The 12,638-nt window shown below is 45.3% G+C and overlaps 1 pseudogene; it reads right to left on the bottom strand.

Annotated features, from left to right (window-relative positions):
• Positions 1-10,246: 10,246 nt before the first annotated feature.
• Positions 10,247-10,324, bottom strand: LOC130360206 (U2 spliceosomal RNA; annotated as a pseudogene).
• Between the last annotated feature and the right edge of the window lie 2,314 nt (positions 10,325-12,638).

The raw sequence follows: 12,638 nt of genomic DNA, 5'->3' as shown, positions 1-12,638 counted from the left end.
TGTGAGCATGCTCTGTGACCTGGGCAGAGGTCATTCCACAGGGAGGCAGATCTCCTATTGTTTTCTCTGTCTACTGTAGACTTTCACTGTAATGCTGTACAGATCCCTTTCCAGCAGCCTCCTCCTTATCTTCACACATAGAACAGGAAGGCTTAGTTTTAGGCCCTAGTGGCCAGACTGAAAACTGCAAGATTTCAGAATTACTTTATAATACAGATAGTAAAATCATCAAAAATACAACATGCAAACATGTAAACAATAGGTCATTTTCTGATGACACATTCCCTTTAAGTTAAAGGAGCAGTCCAGTGGTGACCCGTGGTGAACAACTTATCCCCTATCCTAAGGATAGGGGATAAGTTGCAGATCGCGGGGGGTCCGACCGCTGGGGCCCCTTGCGATCTCCTGTATGGAGCCCCGACAGGGAAGGGGGAGTGTCGACCTCCGCACGAAGAGACGGCCGACACGTCCCCTCAATACAACTCTATGGCAGAACCGAAGCGCTGCCTTCGCCAATCTCCGGCTCTGCCATAGAAATGTATTGAGGGGGCGTGTCGGCCACCGCTTCGTGCGGGGACGACACTCCTTATCTGGCTGGAGAGCCTGGCCCCCGTACAGAGAGATCGAGGGCCCCAGCGGTCGGACCCCCCGCGATCTCAAACTTATCCCGTATCCTTAGGATAGGGGATAAGTTTTTCACCACTGGACTACCCCTTTAAATTGTTAGTTTCTCTTAAAGGGGTACTCCGCCCCCAGACATCTTATCCCCTATCCAAAGGATAGGGGATAAAATGTAAGATCGCCGGGGTCCCGCTGCTGGGGACCCCGGGGATCGCTGCTGCAGCACCCCGCTATCATTACTGTGCAGAGCGAGATCGCGCTGCACGTAATGAGGGGCAGTACAGGGGCCGGAGCATCGTTACGTCACGGCTCCGCCCCTCATGATGTCACGGCCCGCCCCCGTCAATACAAGTCTATGGGAAGGGGACGTGGCGGTTGTCACGCCCCCTGCCATAGACTTGCATTAAGGGGATGGGCCGTGATGTCATGAGGGGCGGAGCCATGACGTCACGCTGCTCCGGCCCCTGTATCGCCCGTCATTACGCACAGAGCGAACTCGCTCTGTGCAGTAATGATAGCGGGGTGCCGCAGCAGCGATCCCCGGGGTCCCCAGCAGCGGGACCGGGCTATCTAACATCTTATCCCCTATCCTTTGGATAGGGGATAAGATGCCAGGGGTGGAGTACCCCTTTAAGTTCACATTAAGCAGCACAACATGTGGGGAAGTTCTCCGCCCTGCAGGCTAATAGAACAGGTAAAGTTTAATGGATGAAGCCTAACCCTATATAAAGCCCCATTCAAAAATGTAGGATTCTACTGTTAAAAAAGAGAGATGCTGTGGGTGGGTATATGGGTATTGAAAATTGAAGAACCAGTTAAAATCCTCTCAGACTAATTCTCTAAAGGTTAGGCCCCACATACATCCTCCTCTGAGGGAATTGCAAGTGATTGACAAGATACATTTCTTCTCTTCAGAGTCTGAGGGTGAAAGTAAAAGCTCTTTGAAGGCCATAAGACCTTACACCTAAATAGGTCTGAGGACCTGGAAACTTCCACAGGGAATGAATATGCTATACCTCTATGGAGGCCCATGGCCTTCAGAGTAGATGACATGCCTAGATGGCACTGTCCAGTCTAAGGAAGTGAAGACCACCCTAGGGAATGAACATGTCTCCACCTGTGGAGGAACCATGGCTTTCAGATTGGATGACACACGTAAATAGGGCTATTCAGTCTGAGGACCTGGAGACAACCCCAGGAAATTAACAACATGTTCCCACCAATTTGGGGCCCCAAGTATTAAGAGTGAATGAAGTGCCTAAATGGTGCTATCTGGGCTGAGGACCTGAAGGCTGCCTGAGGGAATGGACAGCTCTATGCCTTTAAGCGGGGGTCCAGGGCCTTCAGAATTTTTGAAAAATTAGATTCGGACAAGTCGACGAATTTTCCGAAAAAATTTGTTTCCGTCCGAATTTATTTGCGGTGAAATGCTATTATAAACTGCTATATCTGGGCAACAGAGAGCCAATAGGGGTGTAGAACAATTTTCCGTGTCCTAACAAGCATAGGGAGTGTGACATTCAGTATGACATGCAGATTACAGGCGTCGCTATTAGAATCACTGCCGCACAGCGTCTGGATGTGGCAACAGGGAGACCATGAGATTAAAGAGATTTTTTAATGTAATTTTTATTTAATTTAATTTGAATTTATTTTCATTTTTTTTAAATCCTTTTTTGAGGACCTATTCTGGTGAGCATTGAGCAGGTGGTCCCCCGTGATGCAAACTACCACCTGTCCCAGCCCCTGCCTCTGAGTGCACCCCCATGCTCTGAGTGTCCACTTGAAAAAGGAGGGACTGCAGTACCAGCAACTTGGACAGGAGCACATTCAGCTTCTATGCCATTGGATAAGTGGGCGCATAAAGCTAGAAGTGGCTTCAGTGAAAAACAAGATTAACAAGTTTTATGTCCCGGCTGCCCAAAGTGTTTACTTTCAACTAACACTGTATGACCACAAAACCCAATATAACAAGGAATCACATGGCGGCACAATGACAGAGCCTAGAGGTGGCAGCAGCCCAACGAGACCATGGGGCCTCACAATAAAAAAGATTGGAGATATTTTGTAAAATTTTAATTGAAGATTTAAAATAGATAAAAATTTTAAAGTTTAATTTAAGGTGACAACAGCATGAGGAGACCATATGGTGGCACAATGACACAGCCTGGAGGTGGCAGCAGCATGAGGAGACCATAATGTGGCAAAATGACAGCCTGGAATTGGCGGCAGCAAGAGGAGAACATATAGTGGAAGAATGACCAAGCCTGGAGGTGGCAGCAGCATAACAAGACCATAGGACCTCACAGTTGAAAAGATTAAATATATATTTGAAATTTGAAATTGAAGATTTTAAATAGATTAACATAAAAATTTTCATATAATGTGCCAGCAGCATGAGGAGACCACAGTGGCAGCAGCAAGAGGAGACCATATGGTGACAGAATGACACACACTGGAGGTGGCGTCAGCCTGAAGAGACATTAGGGCCTCACAATTGCAAAGATTAAAGATACTTTTGTTAAATTGCATGTGGCCATGTTAACATCCCCCGGATACTTGATGAAAAACTGCCACACCCCAGAGTAGCTGATTTTCCACGCAACAGTCCACACTGACTGACTGCCGCCAACTCCGAGGACCCCTGTTCCACTACCTTCTGGGCAGGTAGGCTTCCGCGAAGCAGGTGGTCTACCCCGGGCACGTTTGGCTCCAGACTTCCCACTTCTGCCACCATGCTGACTGCCATCCATGCGACCAACTTGGTGACTCAGCTGCTGCCTCAAAGGCAACCTGCAACCCTCTTCTCCTGATGATGATGAAGCCCCTTCTGCACCCGGCTCCCAAGTGCAATCGGCTTAATCATCATCGAGCTGTGTCTGCATGTCACTGATGTCCTCCTCACGTTCCTCAACAGTGTCTGCTTCAGGAGCATGAACGCCCGCAACACCACCTCCCACGCCACTCTCCTCATCACTACTTGCCCACCTAGTGGAGGAACCAGCGGATGTCTCCTCCACTTCTTGGCCTGGCAGTAGCTGCTGACTGGCCTCTAGTAGATCGTCCTCACTAAATAGTGGAGCTGAACTAAGATACTTCTTTAGGGGAGGGAACAGCATAGGACAGAGGCAATAGGAGGACAGGGACTGCTCCCGGGCCATGCCGACTGTTGACTGGGGGTGTCAGATATCACTTGTGATGAAGGAGATGACCGAGTTAACCAATCGATAACGGCAGATGGGTTGCTGGTCAAGACATGACCGCTAGCTGATATCGGGAGCTCTGGCCTCTCACTGCAACTCCTGCTCCCACTAACCCCTAGTCTGTTGTGACCTCTGCCTGCACCTGATGAATTTAGGCCTCTGCCACTCATCTGCGGATGTCCTGGCACTTCTCTGGCTGACATGATTAGTGCGAATATGAGGGGAGTACCATACGCTCCACTACATTTAAAACAGTATTTGTCTTTAACAGCAGCAGGTGTGTAACTTTTGGCTGTCCTTTCACAGTAATTAGGCCCTTACAACTTTAACAGGAACAAAATGGTACACCACCTATGTACGCACAGGTTGCACTTAATAGAGGATATGCTCCGCCACGCTACCTGTATTAGGCACTAATAGCAGGTGATTTTGGCTTTTAGTGCTCTGCCCACCCTAAATGGCTAGCTACTATTAGCTTTTCAGTTGTTGTACACACCAGTGCTGCAGCACACAGTCGCTGTGAAGTACACCCAAAATGACACTCTCTCTTTCTATCTCTCTCCCTTCCCTATCAGTGCTTCTAGGGTGGATTTGGCCTCGAGGTGAATTGCTGCTGTAAAAATGCTTTTCTGTGCAACACACACTGCTCTCTGTCCCACTCTCTCTGCAATAGAACGCTGATGTGACTGGCCACAAGATGGCTGCCAATTAAATAGGGCTGTGACAACACAGGGGTGACTGGCTGCTGATAGGCTGCATGCGATTCAGGGTCATCCCGCCTACCCGTGTTCCCACCTTCCCAGAGTTCCTTGCCCCCTGTCCTGACATGTGGATTTGCCATTTTAGATGCCCTGGAGCCTGGACCACACTTAATGCAGTTTAATGAAGCAATTTGTGCAATCAAATAGCAGCGATTCGGATTCGTTGCATGAAATTCGTACCGAATTCGGATTAGTCAGATTCGATTTGCTCATCCCTACTCTGGACAAAACCCTATTCCGAATGGGGAGCTAGTCCAATGGCAACCAATCAGATTACTTTTCATTTTTCAGAGGCCTTTTAATAAATGAAAGAAGCGATCTGAATGGTTGCTATGGGCAACTCAGCAACTTTTCCTTTGGACAGGTTTTAATAAATCTTCACCAATTAGTTTAGAACTATGTTACCTTGAAAGGTATACAAGATTTGAATGGCTAGTGCCCCCACAAGGTGAACATGGACATAGCAAATTTAAGCAAATGAGGCCATCTTTAGAATTTGGGTCTAGCCTTAAAGACCCTGTTAATAGAAGGGCACAGCATTCCTTAAAGCGAAGTTATATTGCTGCTGCAGTTCAGGCCAAGGTTAATAACACTTCCCATGATACCTTGCACAGATTACAGGAAGACATGGAGTCTGGGGTCCCAACTGACGAGATTTAATCCTCTCTGAAGAACAAGGACATGGCTGCTGAGTTCCTGTCAAATGCCTTAATGTCACAAACAATGCTGGCATCTAGATGCATGTTACAGCTGGAAGGTCTGCTGTTTGGGTAAAACCTTGGTTGGCCAGCACTATGTCCATAAATAATCTGTGTGACAAAGAGCCATAGAGGACCTTGGTGCCAACAAATGGAGTCAGAGGAAAGAGTTCTGACAACAGGTTTCCTTTGGGAGTACGGCACGTTCCTTTGGAGCGATCTGTAGTGCTCCTCAGCTTCATGTAAATATAGGCCTACAGATAAACGTAACCTGTTGATGACCCAGGACAAGCGTACTCATCCTGGGGGTGTTAACAGTGTAAGGAGCTCAGCTCGGAACTCTTCTACCTGTCTTATAAGGGTGGAGAATATCCCCACATGTCGTGCTGCTGTATGGGCTAAGGGAAACATGGTTTACTCCAAAACGAACACTTCTTTTTACCAGAATGCAATGCATTATGGAAGGTCAGATGATCAGTGACATGTATGAGAACAGGGGTGGAGCTAAACAGCTGTAAAATCTTGAACACAATTTTACAAAATTCGAAAAAGGATTTTCATAGCGATTTAATTTACAATGTAGATTTAAACTGTAATAATAGTACTTTAAGAATAGTAGAATTATCGTACCATAGTCCCTTATAGACTACTAGGTGACACCATCTACAGCAGTAATTATGTCAACCAAACATTTCCTACAATGTGATCTCAGTCTTTCACTTCACTATTGAGGAACCTTCTGAGCAGAACGGCCGTAATTGTTTTCTTACATGAAGTGTGCGTCTTAGGTTTGAGAAAAAAGTTGTTAAATATAAGAGATGTATTATGAAGCTCCAAGGAACCACTGAATGGAGAAGACTTGGAGCAGTTGTAAAGCTACTTTGTGACCAAAGACTTCCCAAATGGCTTTGAGGACCCCCAAAATAACTCATGCAAGAAGACACATGACATACTACAAACCTACAAACCTGGATGACCACAACAATAAGAAACAGAACAGCAGGTAACACTAAGAATCATGGGAGGAGGAGACCCTCAACACTCGCTTGCATCTGTTAGGCTGGGTTCACATATATCAGTTGTTCGGCACAGTTTCCCTCAGGCGTGCACCAGGGAAACTGATGCTAGAACTGATCCCGAATGGGACGGTTCACAATCATCCAGCATTTGAATTCTGACGCTGGATGGTTGGACACGCCAGAGGTTACCGGACAGGGGAACGCAGCTCGTACCATGCTGAAACAATGGACGCCGGCTGCCATACAACTGATGACAAGATCTAGGCTGAGTTCACCTATACCGTATACCGGACATATGTGAACCCAGCCTAACAATGCCTTAGATAACTCAGACGCGGTGTGGTTGAATGCTCTATACCTGGAGGGGTGAAAGGTTGAGGAGCAAAAATGGACAATGCAACTAAGCTGAAGCTGTAGTGTTTCTGGTTTATGTGGCAAAACAATGACCTGAAGAGTAAGTCTAGACAGGTCAGAAAATACGAGGTTCGTGCTCGAATATTGAGCTAATATTCCTCATGAGTGATATGAGAGACTGAGATCATATTCTCAGGTATAGACCCATATATCACAGGTACAGAAGTTGCTGCCAGTTATTGCATACATACTATATATTGGAAACCTGGCATGGTCTATATTCTCACCGATTCTTAACCTGGTGTCGAATGACAGTGATAAGACTCTCACAAGACTCTCAACTATAGTAATATAATTATTATCCTGATATCAACTCATAAAAAAAATTTAAAAAATCGCTCCATTGTCAGGGATCAGTAGTTCAGGGTTAACTGACAAACAGGACACTGAGAGATAAACTCACCCATTGGTTTTGTGCAAGCAAGAGGTACAACACTCGGTACAGGTGTCAGCAAACTCAAGTTTAGTGTCTTCCCACGCCGTCTTGAGAGACGGTGCAAACGATCAGAAGTGCAGGAAGGAAGGCAAAAGCCAGAAATGGAAGCTGCATCGTGCAGTTGGACAGAGGCACCGTGGTGCCTCTGTCCAACTTTGCGATGCAGCTTCCATTTCTGGCTTTTGCCTTCCTTCCTGCACCCCTGAAATCAACTTAAAGGGGTACTCCACTGGAAAACATTTTTTTTTTTTTTTTATCAACTGATGCCAGAAAGTTTAACAGATTTGCAAATTACTTCTATTTAAAAATCTTAATCATTCCAATTCAGCAGTTATTTTCTTTTTTAAATTTCCTTTCTGTCTGACCACAGTGCTCCCTGCTGACACCTCTGTCCATTTTAAGAACTGTCCAGAGTAGGAGAAAATCCCCATAAAAAACCTATCCTGCTCTGGACAGTTCCGAAAATGGACAGAGGTGTCAGCAGATAGCACTGCGGTCAGGCAGAAAAAAAAAATTCAAAAAGAAAAGCACTTCCTGTGTAGCATACAGCAGCTGATAAGTATTGGAAGGATTACGATTTTTAAATAGAAGTAATTTACAAATCTGTTTAACTTTCTGGCATAAGTTGATTTGAAAAAAATAAAAAGGGTTTCCAGAGGAGTACCCCTTTAAGACTCCTTCTCAGCTGATATGGTTCCCTACAGTGTCCACAGAGCTACAGGAGAGGACTCAGCTTCATCATGTACTATATAAGGGCCAAGTGATAATCTAGGACAATTATTATAAGCGGAGGAGGGTCTGTAAATCAATCACACTCGTATAATTCCCAAGATTATTATAATGAAGAATATTAGTATCATGCATATCATCCATCCCTCTGTGATACCGGCTGGGCCATGAATACTGAGGATACACCCTGTGGTCTCACCTGTCCTGTAGCCCCACAAACATCAGCTCCGTCTATCCCAGGATTCTCCAGTGTCTCTTATATGTAACACACGCAAAAGTATTTATACCCTCCTGCTCCCTGTAGTACAGACCGCAGAGAGATGCAATATTTATATCCTCCTATAAGATCCACCATGGAGGTCTCTGATGTTAATTCCTGCATGTGTTTTCTCATGGGTCATAAGCAAAATATATGATAAGATATCAGGATCAATAGCTTAACATATTACTTAATTATAACTTAAATTTCAAAACATAAATCAAAGTAAAAAGAAAACAATATAATATTAATATATATTAATTAAATAAAATGATTGATTAAATAACTTCAATGCAAATTCACACAACATTTCTCTGGTATCAAAAACTCAGTGGTGATATGAGTAGATGCATTACTTACTGTGGATTTCCAGACTACAACTCCCAGTATGTCTAGAGGCGACAAGGCACTTCATGGCAAAAAACTCTCTGGGCATCTGAAAAAAAGAATTGTTGTTCTACATAAAGATGACCTAGGCTATAAGAAGATGGCCAAGACTCTGAAACTGAGCTACTGCGTGGTGGGCAAGACCATATAGAGATTTCACAGGGCAGGTTCCACTCATTGTGGTCAACCAAAGAATTTGAGTGCACGTGCTCAGCAACATATCCAAAGGTTGTCACTGGGGAATTGAAATATGACTGTTGCCAGGATTGCTGCAGAGGTTAAAGAGGTGGGGTCAGCCTGTCAGTGCTCAGACCATACGCCTCACACTGTATCAAATTCATCTGTATGGCTGACGTCCCAGAAGGAAGCCTCTTCTGAAGATGATGGACTAGAAAACCTGAACTAGACAAGCAGACTAAGGACATGGATTATTGGAACATGTGTTTGAAGAGACTGAGATAAACTCATTTAGCTCAGATGGGGAAAGTTACAGAAAGGAGGCCATACTTACTGGTTACTGGTAGAAGGGCAGGTTAGACACCAATTCCCACATGATGCAGGTCATCCACAATGCTTTATGGGAGAGATTGCACAGGTGTAAAATACAGATATAAAACTACTCATATGGCTACTGTTTATGAGGAGTGTATCTGCCCATTACCTGTCCAACACCATCCCTACAGTGAAGTATAATGGGGGCAGCATCATGTCTGAGGGAAAGCAGGCACTGCCCATCACCTGCCCAATACCATCCCTACAGTGATCATGGTGGGGGCAGTGTCATGTCTGGAGGAAACCAGGCACTGCCCATCACCTGCCCAATACCATCCCTACAGTGATCATGGTGGGGGCAGCATCATGTCTGGAGGAAACCAGGCACTGCCCATCACCTGCCCAATACCATCTTTTTTTTTTTTTTTAAGAGCTGAGGCAAGTGCTCGCTATCACCCAAATTGCAAGAAAAAGTGCAGACGTGTCACACTAAAAAAACGTGCACAAAGGATGCGGTCTATCGCTATGCCCTTCTCCAACAGGAGAGAGGTCCCCCAACAAACCTACCCTTCACCTCCGGGCCAAAAGGCACCTGCAAGGATCCAGGTTCGATGCCCTTTTTTGCCGAAGCCACTAAGGGGCCGAAAATACTCCTGGCTTCAACCTAGGCGTTAACCAAGGTATTAGCCAAGGAGCTGTATACTGATGGCATCTTGACCGAAGCCAAGATGCCCAGGGGTTGCAGGGAGGTGAGGAACCTAATGGCCACACACACCTCCCCTAGACCGCCAGGAGGGACACTCAGAAGGGCTACCGCATCCTGCGAATCCTGTGTGCAAAGAAAAACACGAAACGTGGCACAGTGACATACAAAAAAATGATAAATAAGTGAATGAAGTGCAGATATACTGCCCGATCATCCGGCCGGATCTATAAAAATTTTCACGATCCTAGCCAGAAGGCCGGGATACCAAGGGTGAGTGCCAAAGGTGAAGAGTAATGGTGCAGTGCTTTCACTCAGTGAGTTATAACACCAAGTGAGTTTCGTGCACCTCAGGGTCACCACTCCCCGAGGCACAGAAGTACCTCGGCTCTACACCCCTCTACCTCATGGCGAGACCCGGAGGAAACAAGTCACATCAGGACAGCCGTCGAGCTGATTCCTCAGAACCAGCCCCGGTACACCTGGCCCCTCCATGCAGCACCCATCCCCACCAGCCCCACACCGGTGGGACTTATCCACCAGTATGAAACTGATAAGAACAGATACTACACTTGATCTTAGCCAAAAGGCCGAGAAGCGATACACCTTTTTATGAATTTTTATTTTATTTTTATTATAATTCTATACTCAATTTTTTTCTTTTTGGGTGATATCAGAAGCAGTGATGGATTTTAATCATTTTTCATTTCTTTATTTATATATCACTAACTAATTTTAAAATTTACCTTTGGCAAATTTGACAATCTTTTTTAGTGTAGGTGGACACCAGAGTGTCCTGAGCATATCCCCAAAAATGTATGACAAGAGAACACAGAAAGTCCTAGCAGATCATGGACAGTATCCGTAGTGTGCTGTGGAATATGATGGCATTAAAAAATACAGAAATTATTGAGTAGTATTAAAATTTGAATAAAATTACAGAAAACAAATTTACTCAGACAGACTGAAGTTTAACAACGAGTGTAATGATCTGTTACATGCTAGACGAAGAAGAATATAATAATTTGTAATGGCATGTTAAGATATATGTAAAACAATGAATTACATGATGGATGTGAGGCACTGACATCCATTTCACAAAGTAGTAGAACCATGATTTAATAAAGACAAGATTTTAATAATATTTGCAAAAATGCCCAAAAAAAGTAATTTTAATAATTTTATTTTTTTTGCTTATAATTATTACTCGCAAACAGTATTACGGTGGCAATATTAGTAATTAGTTGCAAAACTGTGAGTGTATCAGCACCAGGATTTTAATTTTGAAATAAATTTGGCCAAAATTTACATGTTAAACAAATTTGAAAAAAAGAGGTCTCATCTGGACACAGACTGACGTATAATGGGAAGAACAACCAATATTTGATGGTGGTATTAGCAATTAGATGTTAAACAATGACTGCTATCAGCAACATGTTTGAAATTTTCACTTGGACACAAGCTGAAGTATAATGGCACTTGCTGCAAACACTAACTGCATGTTGCTATCAAAAACAGGATTTCAATTGCCATTTTGACACAGCCTGAATGATATCAGTGCTGTACAAGTGCTTGCTTGCCTCTTGATGTACACTATCAGCAAAATGATTAATAAATCTTTGAATAAGATTGGTGATTTACAAATTGTATGCTGCAGCTTCACTCAGTCACAGCAATGGCTGCCTTTGGTTGCCTACCTAAGTAGTCCTATTCTTTTTTCTGCACTGTGAAACACACTGACGAACACAAATCTACTATTATCTACCCGTACTATTGCTTATTAACTCTGAGGTCCTCTCTTTGCTATTGCTATCTCTACTAATGAGCAGGATTTCCATGGTTGGGCTGTCTTAGGAGCCATCACTGAGGTCATTACCCCTATAGTTCTAGTCTTCTTCTTCCTATGTGGAAAATGCTGGCTGCTGTAACATAGTTCATAAAGTAGAAAAAAGACCAGAGTCCATCAAGTTCAACCTATAACCATAATGAATCTTTACTGAGTTGATACAGAGGAGGCAAAAAACCCTCATACTAGAGGTAAAAACTCCTTCCGGAGTCCAAATATGGCATCAGAATAAATCCCTGGATCAACGTTTTGTCCCTATAAATATATTATCCCCTTAAGGACCCAGCCCAAATATACCTTAACCTGTTGGGGACGAAGGGCGTATGCATACGCCCTTGCGTCCTGGTACTTAAGGACGAAGGGTGTATCCATACGCCCGTGGGAATTTCGGTCCCCGCCACGCGCTGGGCGGGGATCGGGCCGGGGTGACTCCTGATATCTATCAGCAGGCACCCAGTGCAAGTGCCCAGGGGGGTCATTAGACCCCCCCATTTCGGCGATCGGCGCAAATCGCAAGTGAATTCACACTTGCGATTTGCGCCGATTCCGGGTCATTACGGGTCTATGCTGACCCGGTGACCCGGAATAGAAGGGGGATCGCGGGTGTCTAAGACACCCACGATCCCCCTAAAGCGATAGGAGTGAGGTGGCACGGGTGCCACCCCTCCTATCCCTGCTATTGGTGGTCTAGACGCGACCACCAATAGCAGATCAGGGGCGGAGGGGTTTACTTTCGTTTTCCCCGTCCTGCCCTCCCACAATAGGCGGGGCAGAATGGGGAGCTGCGCCGGAGTCCACTTACCCCTCCGGAGGCAGCGGAGCGACGGGGATCGGCGGGCGGCGACGGAGATCTGCGGCGGCGTGCGGCAGAAGAGGACGGCTCCCAGATGCGACGGAAGCCGGTGAGTAGTTGCCTAGCAACATCTAGAGGGCTACAGTCTGAGACCACTATAGTGGTCTCTAGACTGTAGCACTCCAGATGTTGCAAAACTACAACTCCCAGCATGCCCAGACAGCTGTTTGCTGTGTGGGCATGCTGGAATTTGTAGTTTTGCAACAGCTGGAGGTCT

The sequence above is a fragment of the Hyla sarda genome, chromosome 2, assembly GCF_029499605.1.
Source record: "Hyla sarda isolate aHylSar1 chromosome 2, aHylSar1.hap1, whole genome shotgun sequence".
Lineage (NCBI taxonomy): Eukaryota > Metazoa > Chordata > Amphibia > Anura > Hylidae > Hyla > Hyla sarda.
Note: the sequence above shows the minus strand (reverse complement) of the source record. Positions and strands in the feature narration are given on the sequence as shown.